We start from the raw sequence: 13,371 nt of genomic DNA, 5'->3' as shown, positions 1-13,371 counted from the left end.
CTAAATTATTTGGATAACTACCACATAATCATGTAAAACCTTAAAATTATAGTCTCTTTGTTTGCTTGAGGATTATGATCCTGTGAGTGCCAAGAACACTCCTTTAATTTTCTTGGGCTAATGAGAAAGAAACAAAGGTTGACTTGATATGCAAATGATATATTCCTGCCAAGAATAGGCCAAAGTAAAGTCAAAGTGGACTGTGTGAAGGAAGTTTTGCTGTGGTTGAAATAGAGAAAAGTGGTTAGAAAATTAAATCATTTCAGAGCACAGAGGAGGGTTGAACTACTAGCCCCAAAGACTGTAGCTTCTGGACACTAGAACCATGTTCATATTGTTAGAAAGTATTTACTTTTTAGAACACATAATATCATTACCATACTGTGTTACTGTTGCTAATTTTAATTGTATTTGTTTTCTAGTTTTATTGGTACTGAATTTTAATCATGAAGAACATATAATTCTACAAATTTACTTACTGTTAGAAAATATATGATGAAAGATAACTCTGACAGCCCACTAAGAATAAACCTTGTGGTAGGTTTTAAGCAGATAGCATTCCCTGTTCTCTTTGTTCACATCTGAGGACACTCTACTTGCCCTAGTGTAATGTCCCTGGTCTCAGGCTCCTTGTGGTTCTCAGCTGCTCCAGACATAACACATGTGGTCAATTTGGATGGGATGAGAGCTGGGAAGTAGAAATAACAAAGGCTGGTGATGAGAATTAGCGTGAGGTGATGAGAATAGCACTGAGGTGAAAAGGAAAGACATAATGAGAAAACCAGAACTTCTGGAATAACAGTTTTATTTATTAAATAGATTTGAAGGTATACTAGGAAATAATGAAGCTTAACATTTATATCTTGGGTTTTTTAGAATTGTAGCTACAGTTTGCTCACTTGCTACAACCAATGCCCAGGTGAAATTGGAGGTAAATTGTATTCAGATGACCGATTCAATAGAGCTAAAACTAACTTTAATAAAAATATAGGGTATTTTTGTATATATTTTTGGCATATATATGTATATCCTATATATATTTTTATTCTATATATATCCTATATATTCCTATATTAGGAAATATTTTTCCTAAGCAAAATCCTAATGGTAATAGTGAGGAATGTAAGTACAAATGTCTGCCCCAAAGAGCTAACATATATGTAAATATCTAACTTCAACATAGGTGAAAACATCAGTAGTAATAACAGACTCCCAGCAGCAAACAGCTAATGAGCAAAAAACAGATGGCCAGGGATGGCTGTTTTGAATGTGTTCTTCATTCAGTCTTCATAAAATCTGTTAAGCTAGGTACTCTTTAAGTTCTCATTGCACTATTGAGAAAGTTAAGGTTCTCATGGTATTTTGGAATGTACCTGAGACAAGCATCCTATTCAGTGGTTTGTGTCTGAATCCACAACCTTCTCCTTTAAAGGGAAGTACCAGCACATTGCAGTGGGAGAGAAGGGATAAAGTCCCTAACTGTAATTTAAGGGGTTAAATTCAGGATTTTTGTGTTGTATTTATTGTATCTCAAAAATAATGTGTGCCTAGTTACAATAAGGTGATGACTGTGAACAAGGGGGTTTCATGAAGTGAACAAAGGTGGTCACATGTTAGCTGGATTTACGACAATGGATGAAGTATTGATGGATGTGGAAGACAGTAAAGGCTAGAAGGACAGAATAAAAGGACAGAGTCATAAATGGGGAAATGGCAAATATCCCAATGTGCAGGGTATAGTGATTTCAAAAAAAGTAGGCTGGAAAATTAGGATCAACTTGAGTTTACAGAAGCTAGTCAAGAGCAATACAAATTTTAAGAAAAAACTACTATTATTGCCATGATTGGTTTTGGAATATATTTTTGCGTAAACATAAGTTTGGTGTAAATGTAAATGGGTGGGGATACAGGGTGATGAATGGACATGTTGGTATGTCCATATTGAGACTGTGGTGAACATTGCATAGTGTGACATGAGAGCCTGAACTATACTGAGTGAAAGACACTGAATAATATTTAGAATTCTCGTAGGGAAACAAGAATAAAAATAATATCCAAAGCCAATAGATGAAGTACACCTGGGAAGAGGACAGTGTTTAAATGCTTTAATGAAAAAATGGTTTCCCAATTCTTTTGTGATAATTAGGTAGACATTTTTTGTAGCATATTGTGGTCCGTGCTCACTCAGTTTTCACTTCTAAGTCTACAAATAAGTTGAACTTATGTTGTTCATAAAACATTTAACTGGCATACGCACTTATGTGAATGTCTCACCCATAGTGTATCACAAAAGCGTGATTTCTCCATGCTTATAAATCTGGAGAATGCTATTTTGTATAATGCATATGTGAAAGCAATTCAAACACACTTTGTTTAGAAAATAAGAAAGATAAACAAACAAAAAAACACTAACAGAAAGAAATAAGATATATAGTACTTAGAAACAGTGATTTTAATGAAAAATCCAGGCTTTATTTTTAATTTTATTATTACATTATAGCTTATACTGCCTCTATGAAATGTTTATGCAATGTTTATCTTTTGTTACTCTGTTCAGTTTCTTTCCTGCTGTAACTACTCCCCATGATTTTTTCATTAATTTTATTACTATTAATGGCTTCATTATTGGGATGCTTGATGGCTTTATCAGTATTATGGCATTTGATTTTCACAACTCTGTGATGGGAGCGCTATCTCCATTTTTCAATTTAGGAAATGAAGTTTCAGGGTCATTCAACACATACCTATATCATCACACAATTAATAAATCTGTTGTTATAACGGTCATAATGTGGCTTTGGGGATGACATAAATCTTGTGTCTGATATTGTACCACTTACCTCTTATTGGAATGATGCTGTACCTTTTTGTTTGTTTGTTTTAGCTTTTTTATTGTCATGAGTACTTAACACAAGATCTAGTCTCTTAGTACCTTCTTAAGTGTATGATTCAGTATTCTCAATGGTAGGTACAATGTTGTAGAGGTCATCTCTGAAATTTAGTCATCTTTTGTAACTGAAACTTAATACTCATTGGGCAGCAACTCCCCATTTCCCCTACTTGCAGACCCTAACAACCACCATTCTACTCTATGTTTCTGTGACTTTGACTGTTTTAAATTCCTCATTTAATTGGAATTCTAGAGTATTTGTCATTCTGTGATGGCTTACTTTACTTAGCATAATATCTTTCAGATTCATTTCAGCATTATTCACAATAGCTAAGATAGAGAAACTAAGTATCATCAACAGATGAATGGATAAAGATAATGTGGTCTATACATACAACAGAATATTATTAAGCCTTAAAAAGGAAAGAAAGCTGGATGTAGTCAATAACATGTACTACATGTTTGTTAATACTCTGGGCTAAACACTCTCAAAACACTGAATTTCAAGTAAAATGAATTACAACTTGCATTACTAGGAATGTTCTCGAAAGAAACATTAAGTTCTTCCCATTAAGAATGTGACAGTGCCTGTCAAGTTGGTAAAATTTGATAGCAGTAGCAAATTCATGGAGTCCTTTAAAGGATATGATAGTAATATAATCAGGAAGTTATGTTTCAGTAAAAGAAGTGCTAGGGTAGCTCACAGAAACACTTTTTGTTTCTACAAATTCTCTATATAATCTAGATATTGAGCAAAGATCAGCAAAACATACTTACTTGTGCTTCCACTTAGACACACAGGCAAGTGGTAGTATGTTTTATAATCCGGAAGAGTTGTAACTCTTTTTGACCCAAAACGGAAACTCAGAACCTGTAGCATTAAGAGCAGTATATTTTAAGTAAAATGCCTAAAATATATTTTTAAAAAATGAGTTTTGCAACTCATTTAAGTTAATATTTTGATTATGCACTATTTCAAGAACGTTGAAAAGTCTGGATGCTGATATATTTAGAATTCTAGATTCTCTAATAAATAGAAAATATGTAATTTTATATTGTATACAAATTATCAAGTAACAGAAGACTCTCAGTCATTATTCCATGTTTCTTGATATGAATGGGTATTATCAAGCTATTTATGCCTATGAAGATATTAAGATATTAATGTATTCAAAAAACTTCATTTTTTACTCAAATTTAATTTTGTACTTAAGAGTATTTACAAATTCCAGCTAGAACAAATGCATTTAGAGAAATGTATATTTATATGAAGGGACATCCTTTAATCATTGCCTAAAAAATTGAATGGTGTAGGCCTTAAAATTGTATTTAACACAGTTATCGGTATCTGCATATTTTGCCATTATACGTTGGTAATTTAAATCTGTTCCTATATAAGGAGTAGAATCTGGTATCAGTGCCGCAGAGTACAGCTTTGGGATTTGTACATTGACATGCAGGAAATATATTGTTTCATGTTGTCAGAAATCAAACTGTATAGAATGACTACTTTCCATTTTTATTTTATTTTTATTTTTCAGTCTGACATTTTAATTCAATTTTGCATCTCTGGTCACTGAAAGCAATCTCAGGAATTGCTGAGTGGTTAAAAAGAGAGTCTAATGGGATCTAAAATCAATTCACAGGTCTGTCACTGATTCATTGTGTTTGTGACTTTTGCTGCCACTGAAATGACAGTAAATTGGTGTCCTCAAAATTTTCACACTTCAAGATTTCTCTTGTGCTAAAAAAAAATACTTACCTAATATGCATTATGTATATATATATATATATATATATATATATATGTATACTTAAGAAAATTGGTTAGTGATTAAGTACAGAGCTAGCTTCTATTTCAGCAAGTTACCTCACTTGAGATGATCACAAAGCTTTCTACAGAGGCTAAATGTCTGAATCTCTCTAATGTTGCAAATGGGGTTTTGTATACATGCCAGGGTTCAAGCTCCTTTTAAGTGCTTTCATCCTGGCAAACTTTTCTTCTTTTGATTTACATTTTGTTGGCATTTAATAGCTGTCTTACCTCATATTTAAATTACTTAACCTGGAGAGGATGGATGTTTAGTGCCCCACATTTACTTGCCCTTTGCTGGCCTAAATCTTAGTGACAAATGTAAGATTTGCAGTAAGGAATACCTTTTCTTTGTCTTATGTCATGCTAGTTAGCAATTCTAGTTAATGCCTTGACACTACATCAAATTTTTGCTAATAGCAATATGGAATTTTTAAAGTTACACCTAAAGTTGCACAGTCTCTTAGACATATGTTAAAAACTTTTTTTCCTCCTAGAATAGGAAAGAATAACTTACCTGACAAATGACTGGGAAAAGATTATGTAAATGACAAACAAAATATAACCATTTTTACAACACAAATGTCCAGATGACTAGAAGTGAACTGATATACCCTTGTTTAGAAAGTGCGTCAGAGGCAATCAGTATTCCCATCTTTTGATTAAAATCAAGTTCAGTAAAATGAAAACTAAAATGAAATGATGTGTTTGCTGTATGAATGACCAAAAATTTAGTCACCTTTACATTTCCACCTTGCACTCATCAAATTCTGAAACTTTACTAATCTCCTAAGACAGAAATGGAAAAGTATTTTTCAGCTATGCTGCTAAGAAAAATTTTGATCTGGAGGATTTTAGTACCAAAAATTAAGTTGGAAAACTTGATGTCTACATAACCACTTCAGGCCAATACCGTACTGAACACAAAGCTCAGCAATATCTGGTACCTCAGTTAAAAAAAAAAAAATTATGAAAATAAACTTATATCCAGAATTAAACTGTGACCACAATTTCAGTAAAATTCTTGCTCAGAATACATGACTATAAAATACTGTATCTTACTGTTGCTATCTACCTCTTCTAATTTCTGTCCTTCATTTTATAATGGGAAATTTAAGCTCAGATTGCCTAAGTAGTATTCCAAAAACCCAAGGCCACTTAGTGGTAAAAGCTGAACTGAAACTCAGTTCTCCTGACAGCTAATTCACCTTTCCATTTCACTACATTGCCTTCACTCTCACTGCCAATCATGTGAAAAAAAAAAAAAATGAAAGAAATTTTCATGTATGTCAAGCTATTTATGAGGGTTTTCCCCTCCAAATTAAAATAATGTGAATAAGTAACCTTAGATAATTGTTTTTAAAAATATAGTTATCTTTTACTTTCTTTGTAATTTCAGAGAAAAATCGTTAAGATTTCTTCCACAAGGTAGTATTTACTTATTGAAAATGAGTCAATTTCCTCTTCAAAACAGGTAAAATTTGAACGTTGATGTAGTGCTTGACACTATTTCCCTTTATTCTCAAAATGTAGCTGGATTTAAGATGATTTCTATTAGTTGAAGCAGTCAACACATATCAAATAATATCAAAGGAAGTAATTGAAAACATTAGGAAGGCAACCAGAACACAGGGATCATGCAAAATTTCACCCACACACCTCTACATACAGTAGACAAGAATGACTAAATGCTTTGATCTTTCCTGGATAACATGAAAGGGTAAAGGGGGAAAAAGCAACATCTGTTAGAAAAAAAAGTTTAATGAACAGGGTGGAGACTAGTTGAGTGTTGACATAAAACATAAGAAAAGAAAAAGATAAAATGCGGAAACAAGTTTATTTATAGTCACAGACCTCGAAAGATCCAAAGAGATAAAGTTGGATTTAGAAAAAAAAAACTAAAATAAATGCAGTTTGATTTATATTTAAAGCATGTATAATTCCTACAGTGAGTTCTCTATAATTGTTATCAATAGGAAATATGTATGTAATGTTGTATATCTCTATATGTGATATAAAATATATCTCTATATGTGATATATAAAACTATATGTAATATATATTATATGTATGTGTGTGTTTCTATCCATCGGGATGGAAATATCTTAGACAAAATTGTGAAGGCCTAAAAAATATAAGTCTACTTAGATTGCCTTAACATACATTTGTAAATACAGGCTTTAGGTTTCTATTTAACATAAGGAAATAACTGCCTGTCGTGGAAAAAGTGATTTTTTTGAAACAGATCGGTTCTATATACAAATGGAATTTACCTTGGCAATGTCCATCATTCAATGATTGTCACAAATATCCAAAGCAAAGGCGTTTTATCAGTACCTTATAAATTTGTGGGACTTTTAAGTTTATGGGTTTTTGTATCCCAAAAGATTTTGTTGTTCCAGGTGGTTTTTCTTTTTAGAATTGACATATTATGCTGTTTTAAGTATAGATTCCACTATGATGTAACTTGGTATTTTTAAGGATTTTGGATGCTACAACAGGTGTTACCAACCTTGTATCTGGTGGGTGGAATGTATGTATATGATATTCTCTCATATATGCTTAAGAACATTCTGGAATACAAGTGGATAAAGTAATATTAGATCCTTACTCTTAGATGGACATAAACTCTTAAAAAAATAGTAACAATAACTATTGAAAATGAATTGTGGGCAAAAAAATGGCAAGAAATCATAATCATAGATATAATGAGAAAGTATTTAGGACAAGAAAAAAATCTTTTTTGAAGATTTTATTTATTTACTTGACAGAGAGAGTGAGAGGACAAGTAGGAAGAGCCATAGGCAGAGGGAGAAGGAGAAGCAAATTCCAAAGGAGTCTGACGCAGGCCTCTATCCCAGGACCCGGGGATCATGACCTGAGCTAAAGGCATATGCTTAACCAACTGAGCCACCCAAGCATCCCCAAAAAGATGTTTGCCCCTTACAGGTCATGCCTGTGTATACTAAACTATGTCGGCTTTTCTAGTTGACATTAGACCAGAGATGTAAAGTTTACCGTGATACATAGTTTCCCTTGATGAAATAACACTTTTAACTCACTTCTTCCTCACTTCTACCACTTGGCCTGTCCAATCAGGTTTCCACACTGAAGCCAGAGTGGGCTTCTTAGAAAGCAAATGGTAGCTTTCTAAGACATTTTCTTGCTTTCTTTTAATCCTAGCGGTTAGAGAAATCTGCTCTTTGGTCTAGGTCCTTCTAACCCGCTTATTTGACCACTCTCCCCTGACCCCTCCTGACACTCTGGAGTTTCTGTTTTTCTTTCAGTTATTTTACATTCCCAGTCTCTCTCCTTCTAGGTCTTTGTGCTTATTGTTTCTATTTCCTGGATGGATCTTTCCCCTGATACTTACTTTAATAAATCTGTCTGATCCTTCTGATCTCAACTCAAGCATTACTTCCTTAGTTTATCTCCCATCTTTTATATTGTAGATAATACTATATATTAGCAGCACAAGTGAGGAGGCAGACAGGTAAGTAGATACATATATTATAGTAAATCTGTAATAGGGATTAGAGAATTTGTCTGAAATAGGATATGTATTTGCAGGTAGGATTCACATCATAAACTCTAAACTGCGATGTATCATTTCTTTATCTCTCAAGAGTTTCATATTCTTGTATTTTTCCTGGGCAAAAAGCCACAGGGTATAAATTAGAATGAGAAATAAAAATCCTCAGCTAGTAGGAACCCTTGAATAACACCAAATAATCTCTTTAAAAAAAATTCTTGTGTACTCCATATTTCAGTAGAAGTCATTTTATACATTTTGACATATATTACCACCTTTATGTTAGGAATAATCCATACTCATTAGCATAAACTATGCTGAAATTTTATACTTTTGATTTTTTGGATGGGTATAATTGTTTTATTCCTCATATGCCTAAGTCCTTAGTAGAGGACAGTTTTAATTAAAATTTTCACATTAGCGGGGGGACACTGAGGTGGTACAGTTAGTTAAGCGCCAGACCCTTGGTTTCAGTTCACATCCTCTTCTCCGGTTTCCCGCTCAGCAGGGAGTCTGCTGGAGTTTCTCTCCCATGCTCTCTCAAATACATAAATAAATCTTTAAAAAATCTTCCACAATAACATTTACACAGATCTACAATTGAAAGTTATTCTGCTGTTAGAGCCTTTTATTAGCAATTCAAGAAAGAGGTAGTTGGAGGATATACATGGTCAAACTTAAAGGAGGGATCAGAAGAAGCAAGGGGAGTCAAAAAGGGAAGGAAGGAAGGAGAAAGGGAAGGAAAGAGTGAAGAAAAACACATCAAATTCCACTTTGGTAAAACAGGTAGGGCTAATGATGGAATTTGTTACGCAATAATAGTAGCAACAACAATAGAAATTTGTCTTTTAATTTCTATTTTGGGCCCTTTGTTCAAAATGAGTAGAAATTCCTTGTACTTCAGTTCTTTGAATATCGACACTTAATGATTCTTTGGTTGCTTTCACTTACAACATAACATCTGTGTTAAAGTCTACATTTCACTCTTGGAGACAAATACACAGGAAGCAATAAATATAATAAACAATGTGATGTTCAGCAGCAGCTTTTCTCCTTGACAGGGTAGGGAAGTGGGAGTTTTAAGTTGAGAGGGCAAGGAGACAAGTAGAAGGCAAAGACAGAAATATGTACACACTACAAAGATAATAACTGAAGGTAGCCTTAGGAGAAAAGTATGCACCGCTCTTTGAGTTTCGAATTAAAGCTCTGTGAGGATAAAGGCAGATTTGACTTGGGTAAAAGAATTGCCTTTCATCTTCCCTCATCAGGATTTAATTGGCAGGAGATGATACAACCTGCTTAACAATCAGGTATTTCAGAGGTTGAGCAGTTTGACAAGGAGCAGGTTTCTCTCAAGTCTCCTTAAATGCCTTTTCCCCACTCTGACCAGCGTGTATTTGGCATGTATGAAACATTAGTTCACTAATACTCTCAGAGAGAACAGACCACAGATTAACTAGAATTCAGACTTTAGAATTTAGCGGAATATACAGAGTTATGTAAAAATGCCACCTTCGTGTCCATGATTGGGAAGAAATAGGACATTGTAATAGTATGGCATTTAATTTTGTATATAACTTACTGATTTATATTCTAGATAAAGCATCTCCGAGTTCTGTGATACTTGGCATGTTAGAAAAAGAGCATCATAATCAAAATCACTGCATGTTTTTGACTAAAAACTACTGAAGTAAACTCTTTCCTTATGAGTTATTAAAAGGGAATACATTTGTAGATATTCGTTGTGAGAAAAGTTTGAAGATACTGCCTGAAACACGGGAGTTGGAGTAAAGCAGTTTTTCCTAAGCCTGACTGAGTTTTTAGAAACCACTTTGGATTAACCACAATGTTAGCTAGTAGAAGAGTTAATTGTATCATTTCACCTCAAAGAAATACTGTGCTTGGATGTTTTTAACCTAGTAAAGCACTCTGCTAAATAGATTCTGAATTGTGACACTAAATACTCCTCATTCTGATTCTTACCCACATCTTCTCCCCAGCACCAAAGATGATAAGGTTTATGGTTTTAGTTTGGAGTTTTTCTCTTCTGATTAGATATGAAATAAGAATATTTTGTGTAAGAGCATATTCTTTTTATCAATATACACTTCTACAGCAAGCCATCGGACACATGTTAGATACTGGATAATATTTATTAATTTGGGCAAGGGAATAACCACCAGTGTCAGCATAGTTATAACTTTAAAAGTACCAATTTTAAATGTTCTTGTTTTTAATTAAAAAAAAAACAAAAACAAAAAACCTTGGGTGCCTCAGTGGGGTAAAGCCTCTGCCTTCGTGCCTTTGGCTCAGGTCATGATCCCAGAGTTTTGGGATCGAGCCCCACGTCATGCTCTTTGCTTGGCAGGGAACCTGCTTCTCCCCTACCCCCTACCTGCCTCTCTGTCTACTTGTGATCTCTCTGTCAAATAAATAAATAAAATCTTAAAACAAAAAAACAACTTAAATAATATTTGTTCCGCTTTGATTTATTTTCTTTGCTTCTAGGTTTAAACTTAAATGCCATTTTACATTTGTTCAACTCTGTGTTGTATGTTTCCTGTTCCTTGCATTTGGATTGAAACTTTTCTCCTTGCAGAGAAAACTTGCCATTGCCATGTGGTAGACTCTTCCGGCACATACTTAGGCAAACTATCTGCAAATACTGTGTTACTTACCTATTGTTTAAGGAACAAACATTAAGTAATACATTTTCAGAAATGAAAAGGGAGGCATCTCATGATTCAGCAGCCATTAACACTCTCTCAAATTCCTACATTTTTATTAAACGTACATGTTGATTTTTTTCCTGACAGATACCCTAACTTTGTACCTGAACTTCCATGGTTTTACTTAAAAAGTTCTTAGCAAGGACTATAGGCACTTACACCTCCAGTGGAATTAAAAAAAAATAAAAAGGATCTTTTGTAATATTTGTATTATTTTATTACTCAGAGAATACATGGAATCAAACTTCAAATCTTTCAAATAGTCACAAGCACAATTTCTTTATTTTCTATTATAGGACAGACCTAACTTCAAATCTTTCATAATATAGTAATAATGAGATTTTCAGATATATTGTCATGTCTTACTTGTTTGGTTCCTATGTATCTGTTAGATAATTCAAATTAAAAATCAATTTTGCCTCATCTATGTATATCATAACCTTTAAAACTGAGTTTCATAACACAAAAGATATCCTTTCCAGTTAATAAATCTGTTTAAATTAATATGTAGTATACTTAAACTGTAAGTTGTTTGTATGTGCATGTGTGTATATATACACACACACACACATATACACATATATATAAAATAGTTTTATGTACATATATTTATATACAACCTATATAGATAAATATATATACACACATCATTCTTTAGAGCTGCATAATTATAAAAGAAACACTGAATTTGTAAAATGAGGCTTGTAAAAAATTTACCATAAGAAATGGTAATAACCACTTTGAAGGAATGTGTATATATATATATTTTTTTAAGATTTTATTTATTTATTTGACAGACAGAGATCACAAGTAGGCAGAGAGGCAGGCAGAGACAGAGAGAAAGTGGGAAGCAGGCTTCCTGCAGAGCAGAGAGCCCGATGTGGGGCTCGATCCCAGGACCCTGAGATCATGACCCGAGCCGAAGGCAGCAGCCCAACCACTGAGCCACCCAGGCGCCCCAGGAATGTGTATATTTTTATTAGATATTTTGGTAATTTGAAATAATAATAAAACTTTATGTGATTTAGATACCTCTCATTTTATTTTATTTTATTTTATTTTATTTTATTTTTTAAAGATTTTATTTATTTATTTGACAGAGAGAGATCACAAGTAGGCAGAGAGGCAGGCAGAGAGAGAGAGAGAGAGGGAGGAAGCAGGCTCCCCGCTGAGCAGAGAGCCCGATGCGGGACTTGATCCCAAGACCCTGAGATCATGACCTGAGCCGAAGGCAGAGGTCTAACCCACTGAGCCACCCAGGTGCCCCATCTATCATTTTAGTCAAGTACCTGAAGGTTACACTTTTACATGTCTTTCTTCAAAACCACAATTGCGTTAAAATCGGTAATTTTTTAACTTTTTCTGTTTTATATGTGAAACATATTTGCAGTATGGTCATTATTAAAATATTAATAGTTGACAAGCTTTTGTAGATTTGTACCTACAGAGTTAAAAATACTCTTGTTGAATTGACTATCAGTAAGGATTTGATTTATTTTTTAAAAATGGCAAAATTTGTACCAGTTATACTAATGGTAATATATGTAATACAGACCTGCAAGTGGAATCCCAAACTGAGCTAAACTAAGGTCTTAAGATTTCTGTTCCTATTTAAGGAGAAGTGTTTAACAATGCTCTGAAAACATGCTGCAAAGTAGTGCTTGAGATGAGTGTTTACATATAATTTTTCACTAAATGGCATTTTTTCCCAGATAGCTCTAAATTGACTCATCCTTCAGTCTTAGGAGAATTATTACTTTGATGATTTTATTCTTAGAATAAACTCAAAAAAAGTCAAGCAAATAATTTCAAAAACCCCTTTCCATTGTTTCAAATTTTGAAAAAAATTGTAGCATGAAAGAACATTCACAGCAACAAAAAGACTTCTCAATAACCAAGGGATGATTATGTCTAATTTATTTTTGAATTCTCAAAATAATATTTCATATTATAGTGATTTTCACTTTTTTGGATACTAGGTTGAGAAAAATAAATAGGATCATGCATTGCATACCATTTTTTAAAATATGCCAAATTTTATAGTCAAAGAATATTAAAATATTCTGCTGTCTTTAAAATCTAAAATATGTCTTTATAATCAATCAACGTACAATACAGAGTACCATTTATGCTGTATTATGATTATTGTGAATAAAATTGAACTGCAAATGAAATCTTGCCTTAAGTAACTTAGAATTCTACTTAGAGACATAAATCTAAGTTAACAAACATTTTCAACAAATACTTTTTTGTGCTCATTTTATGATGATATCAACATTGGTGTGGCCTTTACTGCTCCCAAAGCTACCTGGGCATTTGGGGAAGAAATCATATGTAACATAAAGCAATGCACAGTTACAATATAGTTACATAGAAAGTACCACAGAAACCCCAATTTGGGAATATC

At 33.3% G+C, this 13,371-nt stretch overlaps 1 protein-coding gene and 1 long non-coding RNA gene across 4 annotated transcripts in view; one reads left to right on the top strand and one right to left on the bottom strand.

Annotated features, from left to right (window-relative positions):
- The window catches only part of SEMA3A (semaphorin 3A), a 322,510-nt gene that overhangs the window by 194,447 nt on the left and 114,692 nt on the right, over positions 1-13,371 (top strand). The window lies entirely within an intron of this gene.
- LOC131829319 (uncharacterized) overlaps positions 603-13,371 on the bottom strand; it is a 66,303-nt gene continuing 53,534 nt past the window's right edge. The window contains exons 2-3 of one of the 2 annotated variants that reach the window (XR_009352821.1): positions 3,664-3,761; positions 603-688 (exon numbers count right to left, since the gene is read on the bottom strand). This is a non-coding gene — a long non-coding RNA (uncharacterized LOC131829319). Of the gene's footprint in view, positions 750-3,663; positions 3,762-13,371 lie in introns of both variants that reach the window. The other variant, XR_009352822.1, reaches the window with a different exon arrangement.

The sequence above is a fragment of the Mustela lutreola genome, chromosome 4 (assembly GCF_030435805.1).
Source record: "Mustela lutreola isolate mMusLut2 chromosome 4, mMusLut2.pri, whole genome shotgun sequence".
Lineage (NCBI taxonomy): Eukaryota > Metazoa > Chordata > Mammalia > Carnivora > Mustelidae > Mustela > Mustela lutreola.
The sequence above is the reverse complement of the archived record's forward strand: the minus strand, read 5'-3'. Positions and strand labels throughout refer to the sequence as shown.